Genomic DNA, 26,503 nt, shown 5'->3' on the forward strand with positions numbered 1-26,503 from the left:
TGCAGCATTCATTCCTTGGATTGCCAACTCTGATTTTACATATTCTGGAGAGCTCATCACATACCTTCTGACCTTCAGTTATAATAGTCTCCGGCAACTGTTGATGGTTCACATCCACAATCAGGTTTAATGTCACTGACATATGTCATAACATTTGCTGTTTTGCAGCAGCAGTACATCAAAGTACATAAGAATTAAAAAAATTATAAATCATAACAAGAAGTGTATATAAAAGAATTAAATTAATTGTGCAAAAAGAGAGGGAAAGAAGAGTAGTGCTCAAGAATTCATTGTCAATTTAGAATTCTGATGGTGTAGGGGAAGAAGCTGTTCCTGATACACTGAGTGTGTATCTTCAGGCTCCTGTACCACCTCCTTTATGGTAACAATGAGAAGAGGGCATGTCCTGGATAATGGAGTCCTTAATGTCTTTTTAAGGCATTGCCTTTTGAAGCTGTCCAGGATGCTAGGGAGGCTAGTGTCTATGATGTAGCTGACTGAGCTTACAATTTTCTGCAGCTTTTTCCATTCCAGTTTCCACAGTAGCCACTCCATGCGAGATGGTGATGCAACCAGTTAGAATGCTTTAAATGGTACATCTGTAGAAACTTCTGAGTGTTTTTGGTGACATACCAATTCTCCTCAAACTCAAAATGAAATATAGCTGCTGCCATGCCTTCTTTGTAATTGCATCAGTATGTTTAGTCCAGGATAAGTCTTCAGAGCTGCTGACACTCAGGAACTTGAAACTGCTCGCCCTTTCCACTGCTGATGAGGACTAGTGTGTGTTCCCTCATCTTCCCTTTCCTGAAGTCCACAATCAATTCCCTGATCTTACCGACATTAAGTACAAGGTTGTTGTTGCAACACCACCAAACCAACTAATATATCTCGCTCCTGTATGCCTCCTTGTACCAACTGAAATTCTACCAATAGTGGTTGTGTCATCAGTTGTGATGGCAATTGAGCTGCGCCTAGCCACACTGTCATTGATGAGAAGGAGTAGAGCTGTGGGCTGAGCATGCATCCTTGAGGTGTCCAGAGTTGATTGTCAGTGAGGAGAAGATGTTAATTCTGATCCGTACAGACTGTGGTTTCCTGGTGGAGAAGTCATATATCCAGTAGCAGAGGGGGATACAGAAGCCCAGATTTTGGAGCTTGTTGATTAGAAATGATGGTACTGTAGCGGTGTGCTACACGCAGTGCTGAAATAACGACACGTAGTTGATGAGCTGCAGTTGCAAAAGAGATTTATTTGAATTTCGCGGCCCCGCTTTAAAGCCTTCCTGATCCCGACCTCCCCAGGCGGGAATGCTGTAGAGGGCGCGTATTCACAGTCCCGTCCCGTGCGTGGGCTTTTCCCCTTGCTGGTGAAGCAGACTTGGCGCCCTTTTTGGGACTGCCCTCAATGCCGGCGCGCGCCGATTTGTGAGCCAGTTCGAGTGCGCTGGGAGGAGGGTCTCCACATAACCCCCCCCCCCCCCCCAGAACCGGCGATACACCCCCCAATGTCCACAGTCTGGGCCGGACTCTGTTTGGGAGGTCTGCCTCTGCGCCGCGGTGCTGGAATCTCGACCGGCTGTTCCACATGGGCTGGTTTGAGTCGGTCCACCGTGAAAACTTCCTCTCTCCCCCCAATGTCCAGCACGAATGTGGAACCGTTGTTTCTGATCACCGTAAATGGCCCCTCGTAGGGCCGCTGTAGCGGTGCCCGATGTCCGCCCCGTTGTACAAAAACGAACTTACAGCTTAGCAGGTCTTTGGGTACGCAGGTGGGGTTCTGCCCATGCTGCGAAGTGGGTATGGGGGCCAGGTTACCGAACCTCTCGCGTAGTCTGCCCAGGACTGCTGCGGGTTCTTTCTCTTGCCCCCTTGGGGCTGGTATGAACTCCCCTGGGACGACCAGGGGTGTGCCATACACCAACTCGGCCGACGAGGTGTGCAGATCTTCCTTGGGCGCCGTGCGGATTCCGAGCAGGTCCCAGGGGAGCTCGTCCACCCAGTTAGGTCCCCTCAGGTGGGCCATGAGAGCCGACTTCAGGTGACGGTGGAAACGCTCCACCAGTCCGTTCGACTGTGGGTGGTAGGCAGTTATGTGGTGCAGCTGTGTCCCCAAAAGGCTGGCCATAGCTGACCACAGGCTGGAGGTGAACTGGGCGCCTCAGTCGGAGGTAATGTGGGCCGGTTCACCAAAGCGAGATACCCAGGTGGTGATCAGTGCCCGGGCACAAGATTCGGAGGTGGTGTCGGTGAGCGGGATCGCCTCTGGCCATCTTGTGAACCGGTCCACGATAGTGAGGAGGTGCCGCGCTCCTCGCGACACTGGCAGGGGGCCCACGATATCCACATGAATGTGGTTGAAACGCCGGTGAGTGGGGTGGAACTGCTGCAGCAGAGCTTTGGTGTGCCGCTGCACCTTGGCAGTTTGGCAGTGCATGCACGTTTTGGCCCATTCTCTGACCTGCTTGCAGAATCCGTGCCAAACGAACCGGTGGGAGACCATCCGGACGGTTGTCTGGATGGAGGGGTGCGCTAAGTTGTGAATGGAGTCGAAAACGCGTCGCTGCCAGGTTGCTGGGACGACGGGGCAGGGTTGGCCAGTGGTGACGTCACAGAGTAGGGTCCTCTCACCTGGGCCTACGGGGAGGTCTGGAGCTGCAAACCGGAGACTGCGGTTCTGTAACTTGGGATCTCCTCGTCTGCCTGCTGCGCCTCCGCCAATGCTTCATAGTCTACCCCTTGGGACAGGGCTAGGATGTTAGGGCGAGAGAGAGCGTCTGCCACGACATTGTCCTTTCCCGAGACATGCCGGATATCCGTCGTGTATTCAGAGATGTAGGACAGATGTCGCTGCTGGCGAGCCAACCAGGGATCGGACACCTTTGTGAACGCAAAGGTAAGCGGTTTGTGGTCCGTGAATGCGGTGAAGGGCCTACCTTCCAAGAAGTACCTGAAATGCCGGATTGCCGGGTATAGCGCCAACAGTTCCCGGTCGAAAGCACTGTATTTGAGCTCGGGTGGTCACAGGTGTTTGCTGAAAAACGCCAGGGGTTGCCAGCGACTCTCGATGAGTTGTTCCAGCACCCCACTGACTGCCGTGTTAGATGCGTCTACTGTGAGGGCGGTAGGGACATCCGTTCTGGGGTGCACTAGCATCGCGGCGTTTGCCAAGGCTTCTTTCATTTTAATGAAAGCGGCGGCGGACTCCTCGTCCCAGGTAATGTCCTTGCCCTTACCCGACATCAGGGCGAACAGGAGGCGCATGATTCGGGCAGCTGAAGGGAGGAAGCAGTGGTAGAAATTCACCTTACCCACGAATTCCTGAAGGCCTTTGATTGTGTTGGGTCAGGGGAAATAGCGGACTGCGTCTACCTTAGAAGGCAGAGGAGTTGCCCCGTCTTTAGTAATCCTGTGGCCCAGGAAGTTGATGGTGTCGAGCCCGAACTGGCATTTGGCCGGGTTGATTGTCAGGTCGTATTCACTCAGTTGGGCGTAGAGTTGACGGAGGTGGGACAGATGCTCCTGACGACTGCTGCTGGCTATGAGGATGTCGTCCAAATAGATGAAAGCGAAGTCCAGGTCGCGTCCCACCGCGTCTATTAACCGCTGAAACATCTGGGCGGCATTCTTTAGGCTGAACGGCATGCAGAGGAACTCGAAAAGGCCGAAAGGGGTGATGAGTGCCGTTTTGGGGATGTCGTCCGGATGCATCGGGATTTGATGGTATCCTCGGACGAGGTCTACCTTGGAGAAGATCCGTGCGCCGTGCAGGTTTGCTGCAAAATCCTGTATGTGCGGCACAGGGTAGCGGTCCGGTGTTGTAGCCTCGTTCAGCCTGCGGTAGTCGCCGCATGGTCTCCAGCCCCCTGTTGCTTTGGGCACCATGTGCAGGGGGGAGGCCCATGGGCTGTCGGACCGCCGTATGATCCCCAATTCCTCAATCCTCTTGAACTCCTCCTTCGCCAGTCGGAGCTTGTCCGGGGGAAGCCTTCGAGCACGGGCATGGAGGGGTGGTCCCTGTGTCGGGATGTGGTGCTGTATGCCATGTCTGGGCATGGCTGCCGTGAACTGCGGTGCCAGAACCGATGGGAAATCCGCCAGGACTCTGGTGAAGTCGTTGTTGGACAGGGTGATGGAGTCTAGGTGTGGGGCTGGCAACTGGGCTTCACCCAGGGAGAACGTTTGAAAGGTCTCGGCGTGGACCAGTCTCTTCCTTGGCAGGTCGACCAGTAGGCTGTGAGCCCGCAAAAACTCCGCGCCCAGGAGCGGTTGGGCTATGGCGGCCAGTGTGAAGTCCCACGTGAACCGGCCGGAGCTGAACTGCAGCCGCACCGTACGGGTGCTGTAGGTCCTTACTGTGCTGCCGTTCGCGGCCCTCAGGGTGGGACCTGGTGCTCTGTTGCGAGTGTCGTAACTTGTCAGAGGTAAGACGCTGATCTCGGCTCCAGTGTCGACCAAAAAGCGGCGTCCCAACCGCTTGTCCCACACATACAGGAAGCTATCCCGATGGCCAGCCGCTGTAGCCATCAGCGGCGGCTGGCCTTGGCATTTCCCGGGAACTTGCAGGGCGGGCTACAGCGGTGGGCTTCTGCGCCCCACCACTGGTGGTAAAAGCACCATTGTTCGTTGGTCTCCTCACCCCTCCCTCTGGGGTTAGTGGGCTCTGCTGCCGGGCCTGGTCTGGTCTGCTGCTGGGAGCGTGGCCTGGTGATCTGTGCGACGGATGCCCCACTCTCCTTCTTGGCTTTCCACAGCAAGTCCGCCTGGGCTGCCACCTTCCGGGGGTCACTGAAATCCGCGTCGGACAGCAGCAGGTGTATGTCCTCGGGCAGCTGCTCCAGGAATGCCTGCTCAAACATGAGGCAGGGCTTGTGTCCTCCGGCCAGGGACAGCATCTCGTTCATCAAAGACGATGGCGGTCTGTCTCCCAAACCATCCAGCTGCAGTAAGCAGGCAGCTCGCTCGCGCCGTGAGAGTCCGAAAGTCCTTATGAGCGGGGTTTTGAATTCCGTGTATTTGCCGTCCGCTGGGGGAGACTGTATGAACTCCTCAACCCGGGCTGCTGTTTCCTGGTCGAGGGAGCTCACCACGTAGTAGTAACGTGTGTCCTCCGAGGTTATCTGCCGAATGTGGAATTGGGCTTCTGCTTGCTGGAACCATAGGTGAGGTCGCAGCATCCAGAAGCTTGGCAGTTTTAACGAAACTGCATGAACAGATGCGGCGTCATTCATCTTTGGCTCAAATATTGTTTGGACCATCGGGGTCACCAATTGTAGCGGTGTGCTACACGCAGCGCTGAAATAACGACACAGAGTCGGTGAGCTGCAGTTGCAAAAAAGATTTATTCGAACTTCGCGGCCTCGCTTTAAAGCCTTCCTGATCCCGCCCTCCCCGGGCGGGAATGCTGTAGTATTATAGTATTGCGTATTCACAGTCCCGTCCCGCGCGCGGTCTTTTCCCCTTGCTGGTGAAGCAGGCTTGGCACCCTCTTTGGGATCGGCCTCAATGCCGGCGCGCGCCGATTTGTGAGCCGGTTCAAGTGCGCTGGGAAGTGGGTTGCCACAGTACGATTGTTTTGCCTGCTGAGATGTGATCAATAAACAGCAGCCTGACAGGTATTACTGTTGCCCAGGTGACCCAAGGTCAAGTGGAGGGGCAATGAGATTATGTCTGCTGTAGATCTAATGTGGCGATAGGCGGGTCCAGGTCATTGCTTAGGCAGGAGCTGATTTCAGCTACGATCGACCTCTCAAAGGACTTAATCACATCAGATGTGAGTGCCGCTGGGTGATATTCATTGAGGCAACTCATCCTGCTTTTCTTGGGCACTAGTATGATTGTCAACCTTTGAAGCAAGTGGGGACCTCTGACTGCAGCAGTGGGAGATTAAAGTTGTCCTTGAACACTCCCGCCAGTTTTTTGGCACAGTTTTTCAGCGCCCTTTCAAGTACATCATCAGGGCCTGACACCTTGTGAGGATTCACCCTCTTGAAAAACATTGTGACGTTGGCCTCCAAGACAGAGGTCACAGGGTTACTCGATGCTGCCGGGATTTACACAGGTGTAGTTTACCACCAGCTTCCAGCCAAATATAAAGCGTATTCTTTATTACCTGAACACACGAGATTCTGCAGATATTGGAAATCCAGGGTAACACCCAAAGAATGATGGCAGTGCTCAGCAGGAGAGACAACGTCTATGGAAAGGAATAAAGAGTCAATGTTTCAGGCCTTGATGAAAGGTCCCGGCCTGTAACATCAACTCTTTATTCTTTTCCATAGATGCTGCCTGTCCTGCTGAGTTCTTCATTAACTGAGAGGATGATCATTGTCTGTAAATCAAACAGATTTTTCTCCTATTACTGATTGTGCCTCTTTAATTTTTGACCTGCATTGTTCGCAACAGTGTTGGAAGTTTAATCTTCTATTGAAGGAAGGAAGACTTGTATTTATATGCCACTTACCATGACCTCAGGACACCCTAGAGCGCTTTACAACACTTTTGAAGTATAGTCAGTGTTGTAATGTAGGAAATATGGGAGCAATATGCATACGGCGTGCTCTTATTGAGAACTATGTGATAACAACAGATTAACTTGCAGCATACACAAAACGCTGGAGGAACTTTGCAGGCCAGGCAGCATCTATGGAAAAGAGTAAATGCTTAACGTTTCAGGCCGAGACCCTTCATCAGGACTGGAAATAAAAGATAAGTTAGAACAAGAAGGTGGGGGATGGGAGGAAAAGGTACAAGGTGGTAGGAGGTAGGTGAAACTGGGAGCGGGAGAGGGCTGAAGTAAAGAGCTGGGAAAGACATAGGTGGAAGGGCTGGAGAAAGGGGAATCTGACAGGAGAGGGTCGAAGACCATAGAAGAAAGGGAAGGGGTGGAGCACCAGAGTGAGGTGATGGACAGGTAGGCAGATGAGGTGGGAGAGGGTAAAGGGGATGGGGAATGGTGAATTAGGAGGCAATTACCAGAAGTTTGAGAAATCCATGCTCATGCCATCAGGTTGGAGGTTACCCAGGCGGAATATAATGTGTTGTTCTTCCAACCTGAGTGTGGCCTCATCTCAGCAGTAGAGGAGGCATGGACTATCATGCCGGAATGGGAATGGGAAGTAGAATTGAAGTGTGTGGCAGTGGGAGATCCCTCTTTTCAATGTAGGTAATCAGTGAAGTAGTCTCCCAGTCTATATTGGCTCTCACCAACCTACAGGAGGCCATCCCAGGAGCACCAGATGATCCCAACAGACTGACAAGTGAAGTGTCACCTCACCTGCAAGGACTGTTTGGGCCCTGTATGGTAGTGAGGGAGGAGGTGTTGGGGCAGGTGTGGAACTTGCTCCACTTGCAAGGATAAGTGCCAGGAGGGAGATCAGTGGGGAGAGATGAATGGACAAGGGAGCCATGTCGGGAGAGATCCCTGCGGAAAGCAGGAAGTTAGGGGGTGGGAAAGATGTGCTTGGTGGTGGGATCCCGTTGGAGTGGGGGTGCCAGAAAAAGAGGGATCTCCCTGTGGCCACCCCCTTCAATTCTACTTCCCATTACCATTCCAATGAGGCCACACTCAGACTGGAGGGCAACACTTCATATTCCGTCTGGATAGCTTCCAACCTGATGACTCTCTTCAAAGGTCATCGAGCCTCTCCTATCAGATTCCCCTTTCTCCAGCCCTTTATCTCTTTCTCCTATCAGACTCCCAGCTCTTGACTTCACCTTGCTCCTTCTCCCCATTTCACCTATCACCTACCACCTTGTACTTCGTCCTCTTCTCCACCCCCTTCCACCTTCTTGGTCCAACTTCTCATTGTTTCTCCAGTCCTGATGAAGGGTCTCAGCCTGAAATGTCCACTCTTTACTCTTTTCCATAAATGCTGCCTGGCCTACTGAGTCCCTCCAGCAATTTGAGACAGATGAGCTCTCTAGATTTTCCTGATGGTATTAAGTACATTGTAACTGTAATAATTTAGGTTGGCACTTGCATTACTCTGCTACATCTTGCACACCTTGAAGAAAAGGTCCTAGAAGAGGTTCTGAAAGTCAAAGCTTTTATCACTACAATTGGTTGACTATTCATACTAACCTGGCACCATTGACATAATCTGATAAAAAAATTACTCCAACATACAATATGAGGGGTGATCAATAAGTTCGTGGCCTAAGGTCAATTTTAGAAAACCTAGCACATTTGTTTTTCAACATAGTCCCCTCCTACATTTACACACTTAGTCCAGCGGTCGTGGAACATACGGATCTTGGACCTCCAGAAAGTGTCCACAGCAGGGGTGATTGATAAGTTTGTGGCCTAAGAATGAGTTGAGTTATACAGCTCTCGTTCCATGCACATGCAGTTCAATTCTTTGAGTGATTATGCAGAAAGTCTGAAGCTAATAACTCATCAGAGGTGATTGATAAGTTTGTAGCCTAAGGTAGAAGGAGATGAGTTATTAACTTCAAACTTTCTGCATAATCACTCAAAGAGTTGAGCTGCATGTCCATGTAACGAGAGCTGTGTAACTCATCTCCTTCTACCTTAGGCCACAAACTTATCAATTTAACTTCTAACTTGAACTCCTTCACCAACAAAGTATTGTGTCATCAACAAAGCAAATAAAAATAATATTAAGGACCGTCCCTAGGCAATTGATGTAACTGGAGATAAAATGATTCGATCACTCTTTTGTGATGAAATATTTGCAGATATTTCAGCAAAGAAAGATAAAAGATTAGCTTTATTTGTCACATGTACCTGGAAACATACAGTGAAGTGCATGGTTTTTGCATCAAATCAGATCAGCAAGGATTGCGCTGGGCGGCCCATAAGTGTCGTCATTCCCCCTGCACCAACATAGCATGCCCACCAACCCGAATCTTACGACTTTGGAATGTGGGAGGAAACTGGAGCACCTGGACGAAACCCAGGTGGTCATGGAGAGAACTTACAAATGCCTTACAGACAGGTGAAAATCAAACCCAGTCCTAGAGCTGGCACTGAAAGGGATTGCACTAACTGTTATGCTACTGTCAAAATGCATGAATGTTTCCCTGTCAATGAAGTGCAATTGTAGAAATTATTATTGCTGCATTATCGTATAATGGAGAAAAATGCAGGAAGATTCCATAAAAGCAATGTTGCAAATTCGATTGTCTTAAATAACATTTGAAGAAAGGCAATTGTTAGCAAAGACATTGTGTATTATTGTTCTTTACGTTATGCTTTACTTCACTTAAGGAAGTCCCCAAAGGAATCCTCTTGTCTTTTATTTGAAAAATGGAACCTACAACGGTACTGCACTCCTCTGAATTGCGATGCTGTCTGAGCTTATTCTCTGAAGTAGAACTTGAATCTAATCTCTCCTTACTCAAGTGTGAGACAGCAAATACCTATAATGGTGTCTGCAAATGCCATGGGATAGTAAAATTTACATGAGTGCATTCACTCCCCAGATATATGCCCTTGTAATTAAAGGACTAATCAAGCCCCAAACATTGCAACACAAGGGAGCATGGGAAGTACAGGCCCTGTTTAAGTAGCAGCACTCATGCATGTAAATCGCAGATTGTGGGTTCAAGTTCTATTCTGGTAATTCAAGTGCATAGGCTAGGCCAACAAGATAGTGCAACAGTGAATCAGAATCAGATTTATTATCAGCGATAGATGATGTGAAATTTGTTACTTTGCAGCAGCAGTATCATGCAGACATAAAATTCTATAAATAATAGCAAAGAAATAAAGGAATAATGGGGTGATGTTCATGGACCATGCAGAAACCTGATGATGGAGGGAGTGAAGCTCCATTCCAGAGGCCCAATCAGTGGCAGGAGCAGGGTACTACGATGAGGTTACTCACGGGTCAGTGAAGTTTGTATAAAAGGAGAGCATCGTGGGTGTTTGGACATTCTAGAGGCCCAATCAACGGTGGGAGCAGAGCATTCTGATGAGGTTACTCGCAGGTCAGCGAAACTTGTTTAAAAGAAGAGTTTTGCAGGCGTTCAGACATCCCAGAGGCCCAATCAGCGGCAGGAGCAGAGCACTTTGACAAGGTTACTCGCAGGTCAGCAAAGCTTGTATAAAAGCAGAGCTTCGTGGATGTTGGACATTCTGGAGGCCCAATCAGCAGATGGAACAGAGCACTGCGACTTAAATAAAAATGCAGAAGGGAGATGTGGGGTTGCCATTGTTGGGAGTAGGCCAGCGGTGAAAGTAGGAGCGTCAGATTTTAACTCAAGAGGCTTTGACGAGAAAAGGCTGACGCCAAAGAAGCAGGTTAAAAGGGGTAGTTTTTCATTTTGTTATTGCTGACTTGGTCTTGGCTGTACAGTGCAGGCAGGATGGTAGAGATGGCAGTGGAATGGTCCTCCTGCAGGCGTAGGAAATCTTGGAACCTGATGGTCTCCCTGAAGACTACACCTGCGGGAAGTGCAGCCAACTCCAGCTCCTGAAGGACCCCACACACCCCTCACACAAGCTCTTCTCCCTCCCGCCATCTGGCAAAAGGTACCAAAGCATTCGGGCACTCACGACCAGATTGTGCAACAATTTCTTCCCCCAAGCCATCAGAGTCCTCAATACGCAGAGTCTAGACTGACATCTACATCATTTATTATTATATTGAAATTTGTCCTCTACTGTGCCTATTCTCTTGTTTATTAATTATTAATCTATTAATTAATTATTGTACTGCCCAGCACTGTTTTCTGCACTTTATGTAGTCCTGTGTAGGTCTGTAGTCTAGTGTAGCTTTCTCTGTGTTGTCTTACGTAGTCTAGTGTACTTGGCTGTTGCCAAGTGTTACGGTCAGCAGCAACATCCTCCAGGTCCTCAGGTCTGATCTTGCCCTTCCTTAAAGCATTCTTCATCTGATCCCTATAGCGCTTCTTCGGCCCTCCAGCTGAGCGTTGACCATGATGTAGCTGGCCGTATAACACTCTGCGGGGTAGCCGACATAGGGACATCCTTATCACGTGCCCCGGCCACTGCAGTTGATGCTGGGTGATCATGGCCTCATTTCTTCTGCAGTTCTTCTTTACAAGTATTTCAGTGTGAGGCACCCACTCACGCCAAGTAATTCCCAGGATGCACTGAAGGCAGCTTATGTGGAAGCGCTCCAAGGACTTGATGTGACGGCTGTAGGTTACCCAAGCTTCACAGCCATAGAGGAGGGTGGTGACACAGACCGCTTGGTATACGGTGATCTTTGTGGAGGGACAAAGGTTCCTGTTCTGAAAGACTCTATGCCGAAGTCTCCCAAAGGCAGCTGATGCCTGTTTAATGAGGCTCTGGATGTCGTAGTCAATACCGCTATCCTCGGAGAGAATGCTCCCCAGATATTTGAAAGATGGCACTACTGACAGCTTTTCATCACCAACAGTGAAGGCGAGTAGGGTGGGTGGGACACTGGTACTCCATTGGCAAACCACTTCCGTCTTGGAGGTGTCGACAGTCAGCCCCATCCCGCTGTACGCTCTCACCGCCACAGCAAGGACAGTCTGAAGATCCTCCAGAGGATGGGCCACAAGAGCACAGTCATCTGCAGACTGCAGCTCCAGGACCCGTTCTCTATGGAGTTTGGTGGTTGCATGGAACCTCCTGATGTCAAAGAGGTTGCCATCTAATCTGATGTCCACTGCCACACCGCTGCTGTCCTCAATCTCGTTGTGGAGAAGCTTGGTAACACACAAGAGGAAGATGTTAAAGAGCACTGGTGCTAGCACACACTCCTGCCTCACCCCTGTGCTAACAAGGAAGGGCTCGGACTCTTGTCCTCCTATGGTCACCCGAGCAGTCATCCCATCGTGGAACTGGCGGAGAATGTTAACAAATTTATTGGAACAGCCAAACCTGAGGGGGACATCCCATAAGAGCTCTCTTTGCACAGTGTTGAATGCTTTGGAGAGGTCGACAAAGGCCATAAACAGGGCCTGATGTTGGTCCCGGCACTTTTCCTGAAGCTGCCGGGCTGTGAAGATCATGTCGATTGTGCTCTTGTTCTTCCTAAATCCACACTGCGATTCAGGCAGCATTGACTCGGGGATGTTGCTGAGGAGCCTCTGAAGCATCACCTTAGCCAGGACCTTTCCAGCAACAGAAAGGAGTGATAGGCCCCTACTATTGCCGCAGATGGCCTTGTCACCATTGTTCTTATAAATGGCAACAATGTTTGCATTTCTCCATTGCTGTGGGATGTTCTCATCAGTCCAGGCCTTGGTGATGTACTGGTGGAGGGTGTGCATACACATGTACCCTCCGTTCTTCAGTAACTCAGCAGGAATATTGTCAGTGCCAGGGGACTTGTTGTTCTTAAGGGAATGGACAGCTGATAGAAGCTGACAGCTCCTGGAAGATTGGTGGTAGACTGAGGTCGTGGATAGGAGGAAGTTCAGGCAGTTCGTCCAAGATGGTGGGGTCTGCGTCAGAGTCCTGATTAAGGAGGGTGTTAAAATGCTCAGCCCACCTCAGCAGAATGGCATTCTGATTCTTCAGAGGTGTTAGACCATCTGCTGTTTTCAGGGGAGTAACACATCAATTTTTGGGGCCGTAGATGGTTTTGACAACATTGTAAAAGTTCTGCATGTCATTATTATCGGCAAAGGACTGGATTTCATGTGCCTTTTCAGTCCACCACTCATTTTGTATGGACCGTATTGCCTTTTGCACTTTCTTCTGAGCTGCCTGATGCTGATGGATGATGGGTTATCTAAAGTTGCCCGGTGTGCTTTGTGCATGTCCTTAAGCAAGTTGTGGATGGTATCTGAGTTATCGTCAAACCAGTCTTGGTGGTTTCTACTCTTATGGCCGATGGATTGGGCTGCTGCCTCATAGAGTGCAGAGCTGATATTGGTCCACTGTTGTTCCAAGGTACTTTTTGAACTCAGACAAGGTTCCAGCTCCCTTAGTTTCTCAGCTAGGATGCATTGAAACTCACTTCTTGTTTCTGTGTTTCTCAGGTGGTTGCAATTTAGCCACTTTTTATTGGGTTTTTGCAGCCACAAGGGGGGACGCACTTTCATATGGAGCTTCGCGACAATCATACGATGGTCTGTCCAGCACACTGTACCTCTCATGGCACGGGTGATGAGAACATCCTTGATGTCACTATGTCTCACAATGATGAAGTCGATCATGTGCCAATGTTTAGAGCGAGGGTGCATCCACAAGGTCTTATATTTTGCTTTCTGCTGGAAGATGGCGTTGGTTACGGTAAGGTTATGCTCAGAACAAAGAGTAAGTAGTCTCATGCCATTTGCATTGACCTTGCCAATACCATGCCTACCTAGCACTCCACTCCATATCCTGTTGTTCTGTCCCACCCTAGCGTTGAAGTCCCCAAGCAAAAGGATCTTATCATTCTTAGGGATCTGGCAAAGAGCTTCAGCCAATGTATGATAAAAGCATTCATTCTCAGATGGCAAAGTTGGTGCATAGGCATTGAGAAGCGTGGCATAACGTTTCTTTGCCAGTGGGGATACGGAGGGTCATTAGTCTTGGTATTAAGGTGTTCTTGATGGCCGATCATACTTCGTGGAGATGTTGTCCACCTGGGGGGAAACCTTTCCAGAAGAAGGCGTAACCCATCTAAACCCATCTAAAATGACGTCCTTCAAACCTGAAGTCGTGCCCTCTTGTCTTAGAATCCCCTACCATGGGAAATAACTTTGCCATATCTAATCTGTTCAGGTCTTTTAACATTCAGAATGTTTCTATGAGATCCCCCCCTCATTCTCCTGAACTCCAGGGAATACAGCCCAAGAGCTGTCAAATGTTCCTCATACAGTAACCCTTTCATTCCTGGAATCATTCTCATGAATGTTCTCTGAACCGTCTCCAATGTCGGAATATCCTTTCCAAAATAAGGAGCCCAAAACTGCACACAATACTCCAAAAATGTGGTCTCACGAGTGCCTTATAGAGCCTCAACATCACATCCTTGCTCTTATATTCTATACCTCCAGAAATGAATGCCAACATTGCATTCGCCTTCTTCACCACTGACTCAGCCTGGAGGTTAATCTTTAGGATATCTTACATAAGAACTCCCAACTCCCTTTGCACCTTTTCATTGTGAATTCTCTCTGCATCTAAATAATAGACTGCCAGTTTAATTCTTCCACCAAAGTGCATGACCATACACTTTCTCACATTGTATTTCATTTGCCAATTCTTTGCCCATTCCCCTAAACTATCTAAGTTTCTCTGCAGGCTCTTTGTTTCCTCAACACTACCTGCTCCTCCACCTAGCTTTGTATCATCAGCAAATTTAGCCACAAGTCCATTAATACCATCATCCAAATCACTGACATCCATCATAATTAGCAGTGGTCCCAACGTCAACCCCTGTGGAACTCACTGGTAACTAGCAACCAGCCAGAATAGGATCCCTTTATTCCCACTCTCTGTTTTCTGCCAGCCAATGCTCCACCCACACTAGTAAGTTTCCTGTAATTCCATGGGCTCTTATCTTGCTAAGCAACCTCATGTGTTGCACCTTGTCAAAGGCCTTCTGAAAATCCAAACACACCACGTCTACTGAATCTCCTTTGTCTACCTTGCTTATAATTTCCTCAAAGAATTGCAGAAGGTTAGTCAAGAAGGAATTTCCTTTCAGGAAACCATGCTGGCTTTGGCCTATCATGTCATGTGACTCCAGATACTCCATAATCTCATACCTAACAATCGATTCCAACAACTTCCCAAACACCGATGTCAGGCTAACAGGTCTACAGTTTCCTTTCTGCTGCCTCCCACCCTTGTTAAATAGCGGAGTAACATTTGCAACTTTCCAGTCATCTGGTACAATGCCAGAATCTATCTAGTTTTGAAAGATCATCATTAATGCCTCTGCAATCTCTCCAGCTACTTCCTTCAGAACTCAAGGGTGACATTCCATCAAGTCCAGGAGACTTATCCACCCTCAGATCATTAAGCTTCCTGAGCACCTTCTCAGTTGTAATTTTCACTTCAAATACTTCACTTCCCTGACACTCTCGAATGTCTTCCATACTCAGATGTCGTCCACTGTGAAGACTGATGCCAAGTACGCATTCAGTTCCTCTGCTATCTCTGCATCTCTCATTACAATATCTCCAGTATCATTTTCTATTGGTCCTATATCTACCCTCAACTCTCTTTATATATTTAAAAAAAGCCTTTAGTATCTTCTTTGATATTAGTCGCCAGCTTCCTCTTATAATTCACCTTTTCCTTCTGAGTGACCTTCTTAGTTTCTTTCTGCAAGTTTTTAAAAGGTCCCCAATCCTCCATCTTCCTACTAGCTCTGGCTTCCTTGTATGCCCTCTCTTTTGCTTTTACTTTGGCTCTGACTTCACTTCTGGAACAGTGCAATAATAATAGGATTGTTGTGATGGGAGATTTTAACTTTTCTAATATGAACTGGCATCTACTTAGAGCAAGGAGTTTGGATGGGGCAGAGATTGTTTGGTGTGTTCAGGATGGTTTCCTCCAGGTGGCAATATGTAAATAAGCCATCTAGAGGAGAGGCTGTACTTGATCTGGTTTTGGGAAAAAGTAACCTGGTCAGGTGTCACATCTCTCAGTGGGAGAGCATTTTGGAGGTAGTGACCACAACTCATTCTCCTTCACCATAGTGCTAGAGAGGGATAGGAGCAGACAATTTGGGAAAACATTTAATTAGGGTAGGGCAAAATATGATGCTATTAGGCAGGAGCACATGTTTCCCTGGGAGCACATGTTCTCAGGGAAATGCACAGCAGAAATGTAGCAAATGTTCAGGGAACATTGGCATGGTGTTCCATCGAGGCATCAAAAGAGTGGTAGGGTAAAAGAACTATGATGTAGAAAGGATGTAGAAAATCTAGTTAAGAAGAAAAGAAAAACTTACAAAAGGTTCAAGAAACTAGGTACTGTTAGAGCTCTAGAAATTTAGAAGGGTGCCATGAAGGAGCTCAAGAATGAAATTAGGAGACCTAGAAGGGGCCATGAGAAGACCTTGGCAAGCAGGATTAAGGAAAACCCCAAGGCATACTACAAGTATATGAAGAGGAAGAAGATGATCCATGTGAGAATAGAACCAATCAGATGTGATAGTGCAAACGTGCATGGAGTTGGAGGAGGTAGTGGAAGAACTTAATGAATACCTTTTTTCAGTATTCACCAGGACCAGACGAGATATACCCTAGGCTACTGTGGGAATCAAGGGAGAAGATTCCTGAGCCTCTGGCAATGATCTCTGCATCATCAATAGGGACGGGAGAAGTACCAAAGGATTGGAAGGCTGTAAATGTTGTCCCTTGTGCAAGAAATGGAATAGAGATAACCCAGGAAATTATAGACCAATGAGTCTTACTTCAGTGTTAGGCAAGTTGTTGGAGAAGATCATGAGAGGCAAGATTTATGAGCATTTGGAGAGACATAATCTGATTAGAGATACTTAGCATGATGTCACGGTCCGATCCATGTTTCCGTACTCTGGTTATTCCTGTTTTCTCTTGTTCCGTTGGGCACCTTAATGGAGGCACCTGATTCTCCTTTCTGGCTTACATATAAGTAGCTCTGGGGTCCAGCGATTCCTTGCTGGACCATCCTTGTGAGTCACCCGTCAGAACCCCCATCAGAACCCACACCTAGAAGCTCAGCTCTGTGTTCGGTGTCCAAGAAGAGTCCCGGTTCTGTGTTCTGTATACTGTGTCCAAGAAGAGTCCTGGCTTGGTGTCCTGTGTCCAAGAAGAGTCTCGACTCTGTGTCCTGTATCCAAGGAGGGGTCCTGGCTCTGTGTACTGTATCCAAGGAGGAGTCTCGGCTCTGTGTACTGTATCCAAGGAGAAGTCCCAATTCTGTGTCCTGTATCCAAGGAGGAGTCCCAGCTCTGTGTCCTGTGTCCAAGAAGGGCCCAAGTCAAGTCCAAGCCAAGTCCAAGTTCCAGTCAAGAGCCAAGTCTGGACCCAGGTACCAAGTCCCTGCCAAGACCTGAGTTCCGAGTCATGACCTGAGTTCCCGGTCAAGTTCAAGTCCCAAGTCCAAGTCCAGGTTTTCTGATCTGTCACTCTACATCTACATTCATGTTATCATTTTGTCCTCGCTCCTTGGCTTCACTAGCATTCTTAATAAACATAGTCCAGTTCCTAGTACTTCAGTGTCTGTGTCTTGCATTTGGGTCCGCTACCATTGTCCACTGTATGACACATTACTTCGTCAAGGGCAGATCGTGTATTATGAGCCAGATTGAATTCTTCGAGGATGTAACAAAACACATTGTTGAAGATTGAGCATTGGATGTAGCGTATATGAATTTCAATAAGGCATTTGATAAGGTTCCCCATGCAAGGCTCGTTCAGCAAGTAAGGAGGCATGGGATCCAAGGAGACCATGTTTTGTGGGTCCAGAATTGGCTGCCCACAGAAGGCAAAGGGTGGTTGTGGATGGATTGTATTCTGCATGGAGGATGGTGACCAGTGGTGTTCCACAGGGATCTGTTCTGGGACTGTGTTCAATCCTTTTCACATCCTACAGAAAGGATGTGGATACTATAGAGAGAGTGCAAAGGAAATTTACAAAGATGTTGCCTGGATTGGAGAGTGTGCCTTATGAGAATAGGTTGAGTGAACTTGGCCTTTTCTCCTTGGGAGCGACGGAGGATGAGAGGTGACCTGATAGAGATGTATAAGATGATGAGAGGCATTGATTGTGTAGATAGGCAGAGGCTTTTTTTCCAGGGCTATAATGGCTAACACAAGGAGGCATAGTTTTAAGGTGCTTAGAAGAAAATACAAGTGGGACGTCAGAGATAAGTTTTTCAAACAGTGAGTGGTGGGTGTGTGGAATGAACTGCCAGTGACAGTGGTGGAGGCAGATACAATAGGAATAGGATACAAGAGACTCCTAGGTAGGTACATGGAACTTGGTAAAATAGAGGGCTATGAGGTAGAGAAATTCTAGGCAATTTCTAGAGTAGATTACACGGTTGGCACAACATTGTGGACCAAAGGGTCTGTAATGTGCTGTAGTTTTCAATGCTATATGTTTCTCAATCTTTACAACTAGGTATTCAGTCTCCTGTATCTACTCTTTGATGGTAGTAATGAGAAGAGGCCATGTCCTTGATGGTGAGGCATTGACTCTTGAAGATGTCCTTGATGGTGGGGTAGGTTTTCTGAGTATACAACCCTCTGTAGCCTCATGTGATCTTGTTCATTGGAGGCTACAGATCAGGCTTGGTGCAACCAATCTCCTCCATAGATCTATAGAACTTGTTCGAGTCTTTGGTGTCATAACAAACACCTTCAAGCTCTTAATGAAGTAGGACTGGCGGCATTCCTTCTTCATAATTGCATTAATGTGTTGGGCTCAGAATAGGGCCTTTGAGATGTTGATGTTGATGTCCTTCTGGCCGAGATGGTGCCAGCCTACAACATTCCATTGGTCAACATCTTCTAGATGGATCATGAAACCATATATTTCACTTCTTTTATGTCTTTGTCATTTGTTTTTCATCTTGAATGTGATTCTGGAACTGTTGGAGTTTGTGATTTTCTGTTTGGAAATCGTTTGGGTGTTTTAGCACCCTGCAGTTTCCAAGAGGATTCTGGGAGATGGAGGCAGTGTGCGCAAACCTCATGGTGAGAAGGCTGCAGGGCACAAGCCAATGTACAACTCCATTTGGCCAATTAAAGCTTCCATTGTTTGCCAATTAAAACGATAAGGGAGATTGAAACATCCAGGCAAATGCAGAAATTGAGTGCGTGCCTTTTAAACGCTGGTGATCACTCTGCTGCCAGAGAGGGGAGACCGCCATTTGATCACTGGAGAGATCATTCTGCTATGGAGAGGGAAGACCACCTTTCGATCACTGGTGGGGTCGCCCTGCTATGGAGAAGGGAGACTGCCTTTTGATCACTGGTAGGATTGTTCTGCTATGGAGGGGAGAGTGCCATTTGATCGCTAAGGGATCATTCTGGTGCCACAGAGAGAAAGGCTTGCCACTGTGCCCGGAGAACATTACCCAGGTTCTCTGCATTTTGTATATGGACTAGGATTATAGACTTTTTTTTCAGGCTTATAGCTTTTTTATACTCTGTGTTTTTCACCCAATCTTTCTCTTTTTTGTTGCGCGGGGTAGGGGGATTTGAGGGTTGATGTGTCTGTTCTGTTTTTATTTGTTTTTTTTAGCAGAGAGGGGGCACTTAGGGGTCAATGATTGTGCTGCCGTTCTTTTCTATCTATGTTTCATGGCTATCTGGAGAAGAAGAATTTCAGAGTTGTATACTTTGATAATAAATGAAACTTTGAATTTTTGAACCCAGTAACTTGAAGTTGCTCACCCTTTCTATTGCTGACTCCTCAATGAGGACTCCTGTGTATTCCCTCAACTTCCCCTTTCCGATGCCCACAATCAGTTCCTTGGTCTTGCTGTCAATGAGTGTGACGTTCTTAACCAGCTGATCTTGCTCCTGGAAGCCTCCTTATTATCATCTGAGGTTTTATTAAGAACAGTGGTGTAACTGGCAGATTTATAGATGGCATTTAAGCTGTGCTTAACCACATAGTCATGTGTGTAGAGAGAGTAGAGTATTGGGCTAACACACATCATTCATGTACATCTGTGTTGAAAGTGAGAAGGGGAAATTATTACCACACTGACTGTAGTTTCCCAATGAAAGTCAATGATCCAGTTGGAGGTGAAGGAACAGAGGTCCAGGTTTTGAAGCTTGGATGTTAGTGCAGAGGGAATGGTGGTGTTGAATGCTGGGATGTAATCAGTAAAAAGCAGGATGATGCATGTCTTGCAGTTGTCTGAGTGCTCCAAAGCAGAATGTAGAGCCAATGAACTACTGATAGAAAGTTGTATGTATGAAGGTCTATCTTTAAGATAAGATAATTACCTGATGTCCAGTCGGTTCCTGAGATGAATGTAAGGAATCTTCTAGCACTATTTTCCTGGGAAACTTTAATTTCAATTAATAATTAACATGTTATTATAGACCTCCCTGTGCATGAATGGGCTGCTGTAATTTCAATGCTACATTGAGTACATTTCAAAAACCAATTTCTTTATCAGTTAAAGAGTGCTTTGGGTCCATTTACTTTCTTAACAGAATGAGAGATAAGGGGCAGATTAGAGATTAAAGATTAAAGGAAGAGAATTGAAGGAAGATAGAAAGATGTGAAGAAGGGAAAAGACAATTAAATAACAGCAAAGGAAATAAATGAGGGAACACGCAGATAAAGCTGTTAATTGGCATGTTCCAAGGGTATCAGGAAATGCAAATTTAAATTGATGTTGTTCTTAATCGGTATTCTGTCTGACTGAACAAAACTATTTATCAAGAGGTGACCCAATCATTGATTGCTTCCTATCAAGAATGGGAAAAAAGATAAGAATCCCTTGCAGAACATGGACTTGAGATACACATCTGATATGATTTCATAAAAGGCACTCAGGCTTAAGGATCTGAATGATAGATTCCTGCTATTGTATTCAGAAGTGATGGACTGGGTTTGCTTGTACACTGTATTTTTTAAAAACATATTTGAATTATTGAAGTAAAACAGTACAACAAGCATGCTTAAAGGGAAATAACCAGCCATTAAATTTTGTGCAAATGAGTCATTGCAGATATACAAACATTTGTATATTAAAGAAAATCATAGGCAATTAGCTTTTATTTAATGCTTTATACAGCATTGCAAAGTTTGTTATTGTTTCCTGCTTAGGGAATATTGTACTCACTGAATAGAAAACGACATCAAATCTTGTTTTGGTTGAGGCATTACAATATGTTACTTCAGAATACTTCATGGGAAGCAGATTTCTGCCAAAAAATATGGCATGTCACCAAGGTCTTGAATGTAGTCACATCACATTAGAAATGAATACCTTTGAGGGATGGACCACACTGCCCTACAGTAATCCTCTCCCCACTTTGTTTTGTACGGATCAGCATTGGTAGAGTAATTTGTTGTTTCTTGTCATATCAGTCTACTTCACGGCAATGTCAATCTGCATCTTGTCAAACTTAAGAAGCAATGACTGTAGGACAGTACAACCTGACTCTGAGAATCTCACGTCCTTTAAAGATTTCTTTTCCCGATGAACAGTTTCTAGGAACGATTACTTTTTAATAACCTTCTGAACCAAATGTGCATTTTCCTGAAGGGTAAGAGTGAATAAGCTTCTAATTCCCCTCATTCTGCTTCTCCTCTGCCATCAGATTTCTGAACAGTCCATGAACCCATGAAAACTACCTCACGATTCCCTCCATTTTACACTATTTATTTACTTTGTTTTATATGTTATTTAATACTTTATATTAATCTTAAGTCTTTGCACTGTGTGTAGTGTGTGTAGGTCTCCATTAGTCTCGATAGACCATGGATTTGCACCTTAGAAAGTTTCCAGGGCGCAAGCCTGAGCAAGGTTTTTTTAATGGAAGACCGGCAGTTGCCCAAGCTGCAAGTCTCCCCTTTCCACACCACCAATGTTGTCCAAGGGAAGGGCATTAGGACTCATACAGCTTGGCACTGGTGTCGTCGCAGAGCAATGTGTGGTTAAGTACCTTGCTCAAGGACACACATGCAAGCCTCAGCCAAGGCTCGAACTACTACCTTCAGATAACTAGATGAACGCCTTAACCACTTGGCCATGCGCCAACACCTTTGCACTGTACTGATGCTGCAAATCTACAGATTATCTGTCACATAAGACAGTGAACAATATACCTGATTCTGATTCTTATACTTGGTGGTCCCTTCATTAGGTACCATCTGTACCTAATAAAGTGACCCGTGAGTGCATGTTCAGGGTCTTCTGCTGCTGTAGCCCATTCACCTCAAGGTCTGATCTGCTGCACATTCAGAGATCTTTTCTGCAAACCACTTCTGTAACATGGAACAGTGCAGCACAGGAACAGGCCCCTTAAATTTGTAATTACCAATTAAATTAGTAATCAAATGGCTAACTAAACTAACATCCTTCCATTTTCCTCACAGTCATGTGTCCATCTCAATGTGTCTAATAAACCTCTAATGTTTCTGCCTCTACCACCCTACCACCACCTCAGGCAGCCCATTCCAGGCACCCAGCACACCCTGTGTGAAAAACTTGCCCTTCATAGCTCCTTTGAAATAACCCCTCTCACCTTCAATGCATGCCATTTGGTACTGGACATTTCAACCCTTGGAAAAAGATACTGCCTGTTTACATGATCATGTCTCTCATAATCTAATAAACCTCTGTCAGATCTCTCCTCGGCCTCCACTGGCTCCAAAGGAAACAATCCAAGTTTGTCCAACCTCTCATTCTAGCACACGCCCTCTAAATCAGGCAACATTCTGATAAACCTCTTTTGCACCTTCTTTTGAGCCTTGACATCATTCCTATAATGGGAAGACCAGAAATATGTAACACTCCAGATGTGGCCTAAGTAGACTTTTATAAAACTGCAACACAACTTCATGACATTTGAACTCAGTGCCTTGACTAATAAAGGCAAGTATGCCATATGCCTTCCTATATAGCCACCATATATAGCCACTTTCAGGGAGCTTTAAACTTGGACCCTAAGATCCCTTTTTTCATTGGCATTGCTAGGACCTTGCCCTCAGCAATGTACTGTCTCTTTGCAAAGGTGCACCACTTCAAACTTAGTCGGGTTCAACTCCATCTGCTATTACTCTGCCCATATCTACAGCTAATATATGTGGCTCTTTGAATTACTTTCACTTTCCTGTCAGCTTGAACCACTTTGGCTATTCTCCTCTGACCTCTCTCATTAACAAGGCATTTTCTCCTACAGAACTGCTGCTCACTGGATTTTTTTTTTGTTTTTTCACACCATCCTCTGTAAACTCTAGAGATTGTTGTGTGTGAAGAGCCCAGGAGATCAGCAGTTTCTGAGATACTCAAACCACCCCATCTGGCACCAAAAGCATTCCATTGTCAAAGTCACTTAGATCACTTTTTTCTCCTTTCTGCTGTTTCATCTCAACAACAACTGAACAGCTTGACTATGTCTGCCTACTTTTATTCATTGAGTTGCCGATACATGAATAGCTGATCGGATGCTTTCATTAAGGAGCAGGTGTACAAGGTTAATCTAATAAAGTGGCCACGGAGTGTATTTCAGCACATAGAAAATGTGCTCTCTAGCTTCCCAGATCACCCACAAAATCTACCCACTCTTAAATGGAACATCAATAATAGTGACAGGGTTACAGCAGAACTGTGGAAGCTTCCATAATCTGTTTATCTAGCCTTTCAACTGCTGCAACAAAGAGGGAAATAAAGGTGAGAGTTCTGTAAAGACTGTGGAATAATTTTGTCATTTCCCCTGTGGTGTTTTGATTTCTGATGAATTCAGCAATAATCTGTAGTTTGAAACAACATACAAACCAGGCATTCACAGACAAGCTTCTAAATATGCAAGTCATGTACAATCCCTTCAGATGTGATAGAGAAAAAATAAACCAAACATAAATATTCTTTGCAAACAAATAAGAGTGTAAAGTAACTTGGTAATTTTCTTAATGAGGTTATTCTCCATTTTATTTGCACCCCATTCTAAATAAACCAATGGCTTAATGCTGAATGCAAAGTTTTATAAAAACATAAAATACATTTTCACACACTGCAAATATGTCCAAGCCATATACTGTGTATTAAGAAAGGGCACCAAAGTAAGTTCTTTATACTCTTTCTTAAACACTTGTATTTTTAAGTTAGCATCTTATTTTAAATGAAATACCAGGCATCTGCTTTCCTTAGCAAAAATCATGAGCCATTCTGGTTCATTTGCATGTTACCAGTGCACAGTTTAGATCAAGATATTCAGTCAAAACTATAAAGAAAATGAAAACATCAAAGACAGTCCTGCAGTGCATAGAGTGAGAGGCAGACAGACATAATGGTTGGCTTCAGCTTTAGCAACTGATAGTTAAGAGTCCAAATCTCAGGGAACAAACAGTGTACAACAACATAGCTGTCATTAATGTTTGTCAGTCAATAACGTTTGCCAATCAAGATTCACATAAGCCAATTGCCTTCTTTGAATGAACTGGCACTGTTCACAAATCACTTCAGCTGCTCTGAATACCCGACAGGTGTGAGAAGAATCTAAATTAATTTTTATATTTATGATACAAGAAGCTGCCCCCATTCACTGTACACAAGAGGCTTACAGACCCCCCCAAATTATGCTAAGTCTGAATAACCCTTATCCAGCTGTGAGCTTTCAGATACACTCCACACACTGAAGGGGATTTGCCATATCTTTTGCCTTTCATATCAACAACTTAAGAGTTGCTTCCTTCCAATTAATCTCATCCAGTTTTTTCAATACTTTGTGTCTGCATAATGGTAAATGGCATTCCGGAAAAAATGTATGTATTTGTGTTTTGTATATGCAAAATAACAAAGCACAATAGGGAAAGAGCACTTTGTAATGCTCGTTAAGCTTTTTAATTCTTTTTTTTTGCAATGTAGATATCACTACAGGCTAGTGATTATTTGCTGTCCCCAATTGCTTCAAACTGCAGTCCTTCTGAAGAAGGTGCTGTTGGGAGAGAGTTCCTGGAACTAGACACAGCGATAATGAAAAATGGTGATACATTTCCAACGGGAGGTGGTGTTCCTGTACATCTCTTGTCTGTCCTTGTAAAAGTCGCTAGTGTGAGAGCGGCTGTCAGATTATCTTGGGTGAATAACAACAGTGGATTTTATAGATGATGCACACTGCTGCCACTCTGTTTCAGTGATGGAGCAAACAAATGCTTAGGGTGATAGACAGGCTGTCCATCAAGTGAGCTGTTTTGTCCTGGATGATGTTGAGCTTCGTTAAGTATTGTTGGAGCTTCACTCCATTTTGGGCAAAATGGAGAATATTCCCTCACCCTCCTAACTTATGCCTGAGATGATTTAGACTGTTTGAAGATGAGTCATTTGGCCCCCGTATGTGCTTTTATAGTGACAATATTTCTGTGACTGATTAAGTCAAGTTTATGGACAATGGTAAGCACACAGGATGCTGATGGTAGGGAGTCAGTGACAGAGATGCCACTGAATGCCAAGAGATAGGTGGTTAGACTTTCCTTTAAGGGAGGTGGTCATTTCTGAGCATTTTTGTGGCATGAATGCGACTTATTGTTTTCTTAGCCTATATCATAATGTTGTCTAGATCTTGCTGCATGCACGTGGGGCTGTTTTGTTTTCTGAGGACTTGTAAATGGAATTTGCGTGAGCACTTGCAAACATCTCGACTTTTGACAAGGCCATTGATGAAGCAGCTGAAACCAGGACATTTCCTGTAGTTATCAATCAAGTCAAGTCAAGTCAATTCACTTCTATTGTCATTTCGACCATAACTGCTGATACAGTACATAGTAAAAATATGACGTTTTTCAGGACCATGGTGTTACATGACACAGTACAAAAACTAGACTGAACTACGTAAAAAAAAAACAACACAGAGAAAGCTACACTAGACTACAGACCTACACAGGACTACATAAGGTGCACAAAAACAGTGCAGGCATTACAATAAATAATAAACAGGACAATAGGGCAAGGTGTCAGTCCAGGCTTCGGGTATTGAGGAGTCTGATAGCTTGGGGGAAGAAACTGTTACATAGTCTGGCCGTGAGAGCCCGAATGCTTTGGAGCCTTTTCCCAGACGGCAGGAGGGGTGCATGGGGTCCTTCATAATGCTGTTTCCTTTGTGGATGCAGCGTGTAGTGTGAATGTCCGTGATGGTGGGAAGAGAGACCACGATGATCTTCTCAGCTGACCTTACTATCCGCTGCAGGGTCTTGTGATCCGAGATGGTGTAATTTCCGAACCAGGCAGTGATGCAGCTGCTCAGGATGTCCAGAGGATGAGGTGATTGAGTACAAAGAAACACAACCATCTTTTCAATGTGCAAGGTATGACCAATGAGTGGAGTGTTTTCTCCTTGATTTCTTCATTGTTCTCAGGGGTCTGAACATAAGACTCAGTCAAACACTGGCTTGATGTCAAGGGTGGTGAGCCTCAGCTCAGTTCTGGAAGTCAGCTCATTGGCCCAAGTTTTGACCAGGCTCTAATGAGGTATGGAGCATTTCAGTCTTAGTGAAACTCATTTTAACATTCACAACGCCTTTACATTGGCTGACAAGTAGAGGCAAACTTTACATGACTGGTTTGGACAGCTAGTGCTTTGAAAATGGCTACATAATCACTGTTCAGCACACCACAAGAGCAGCTTCAAGTTCTTGGGCATCAACATTTCAGAGGATCTATCCTGGGTCCAGTACATTGATGAACTCACAAAAAAGAGATGCCAGTGACTTGACTTCACTTAGAGTTTGAGGAGAGCTGATATGTCTTCAAAGACTCCAGCAAATTTTTACAGATGTGGCATGGGCAGCATTCTGACTGGCTGCATCAACATCTGGTATGGAGACGTCAATGTGCAGGATTGAAAGAGGCTGCAGGGGGTTGTAAGACTCTGACAGCTCCAACGCAGACACAACCCTCCTCCCCACCATCAAGGGAAT

General features: G+C 45.9%; 1 protein-coding gene across 5 annotated transcripts in view; it reads right to left on the minus strand.

Annotated features, from left to right (window-relative positions):
- pcdh19 (protocadherin 19) overlaps nucleotides 1-26,503 on the minus strand; it is a 426,596-nt gene that overhangs the window by 215,280 nt on the left and 184,813 nt on the right. The gene's annotated exons all lie outside the window — the stretch shown is intronic.

The sequence above is a fragment of the Hemitrygon akajei genome, chromosome 10 (assembly GCF_048418815.1).
Source record: "Hemitrygon akajei chromosome 10, sHemAka1.3, whole genome shotgun sequence".
In the NCBI taxonomy this organism is placed as follows: Eukaryota; Metazoa; Chordata; class Chondrichthyes; order Myliobatiformes; family Dasyatidae; genus Hemitrygon; species Hemitrygon akajei.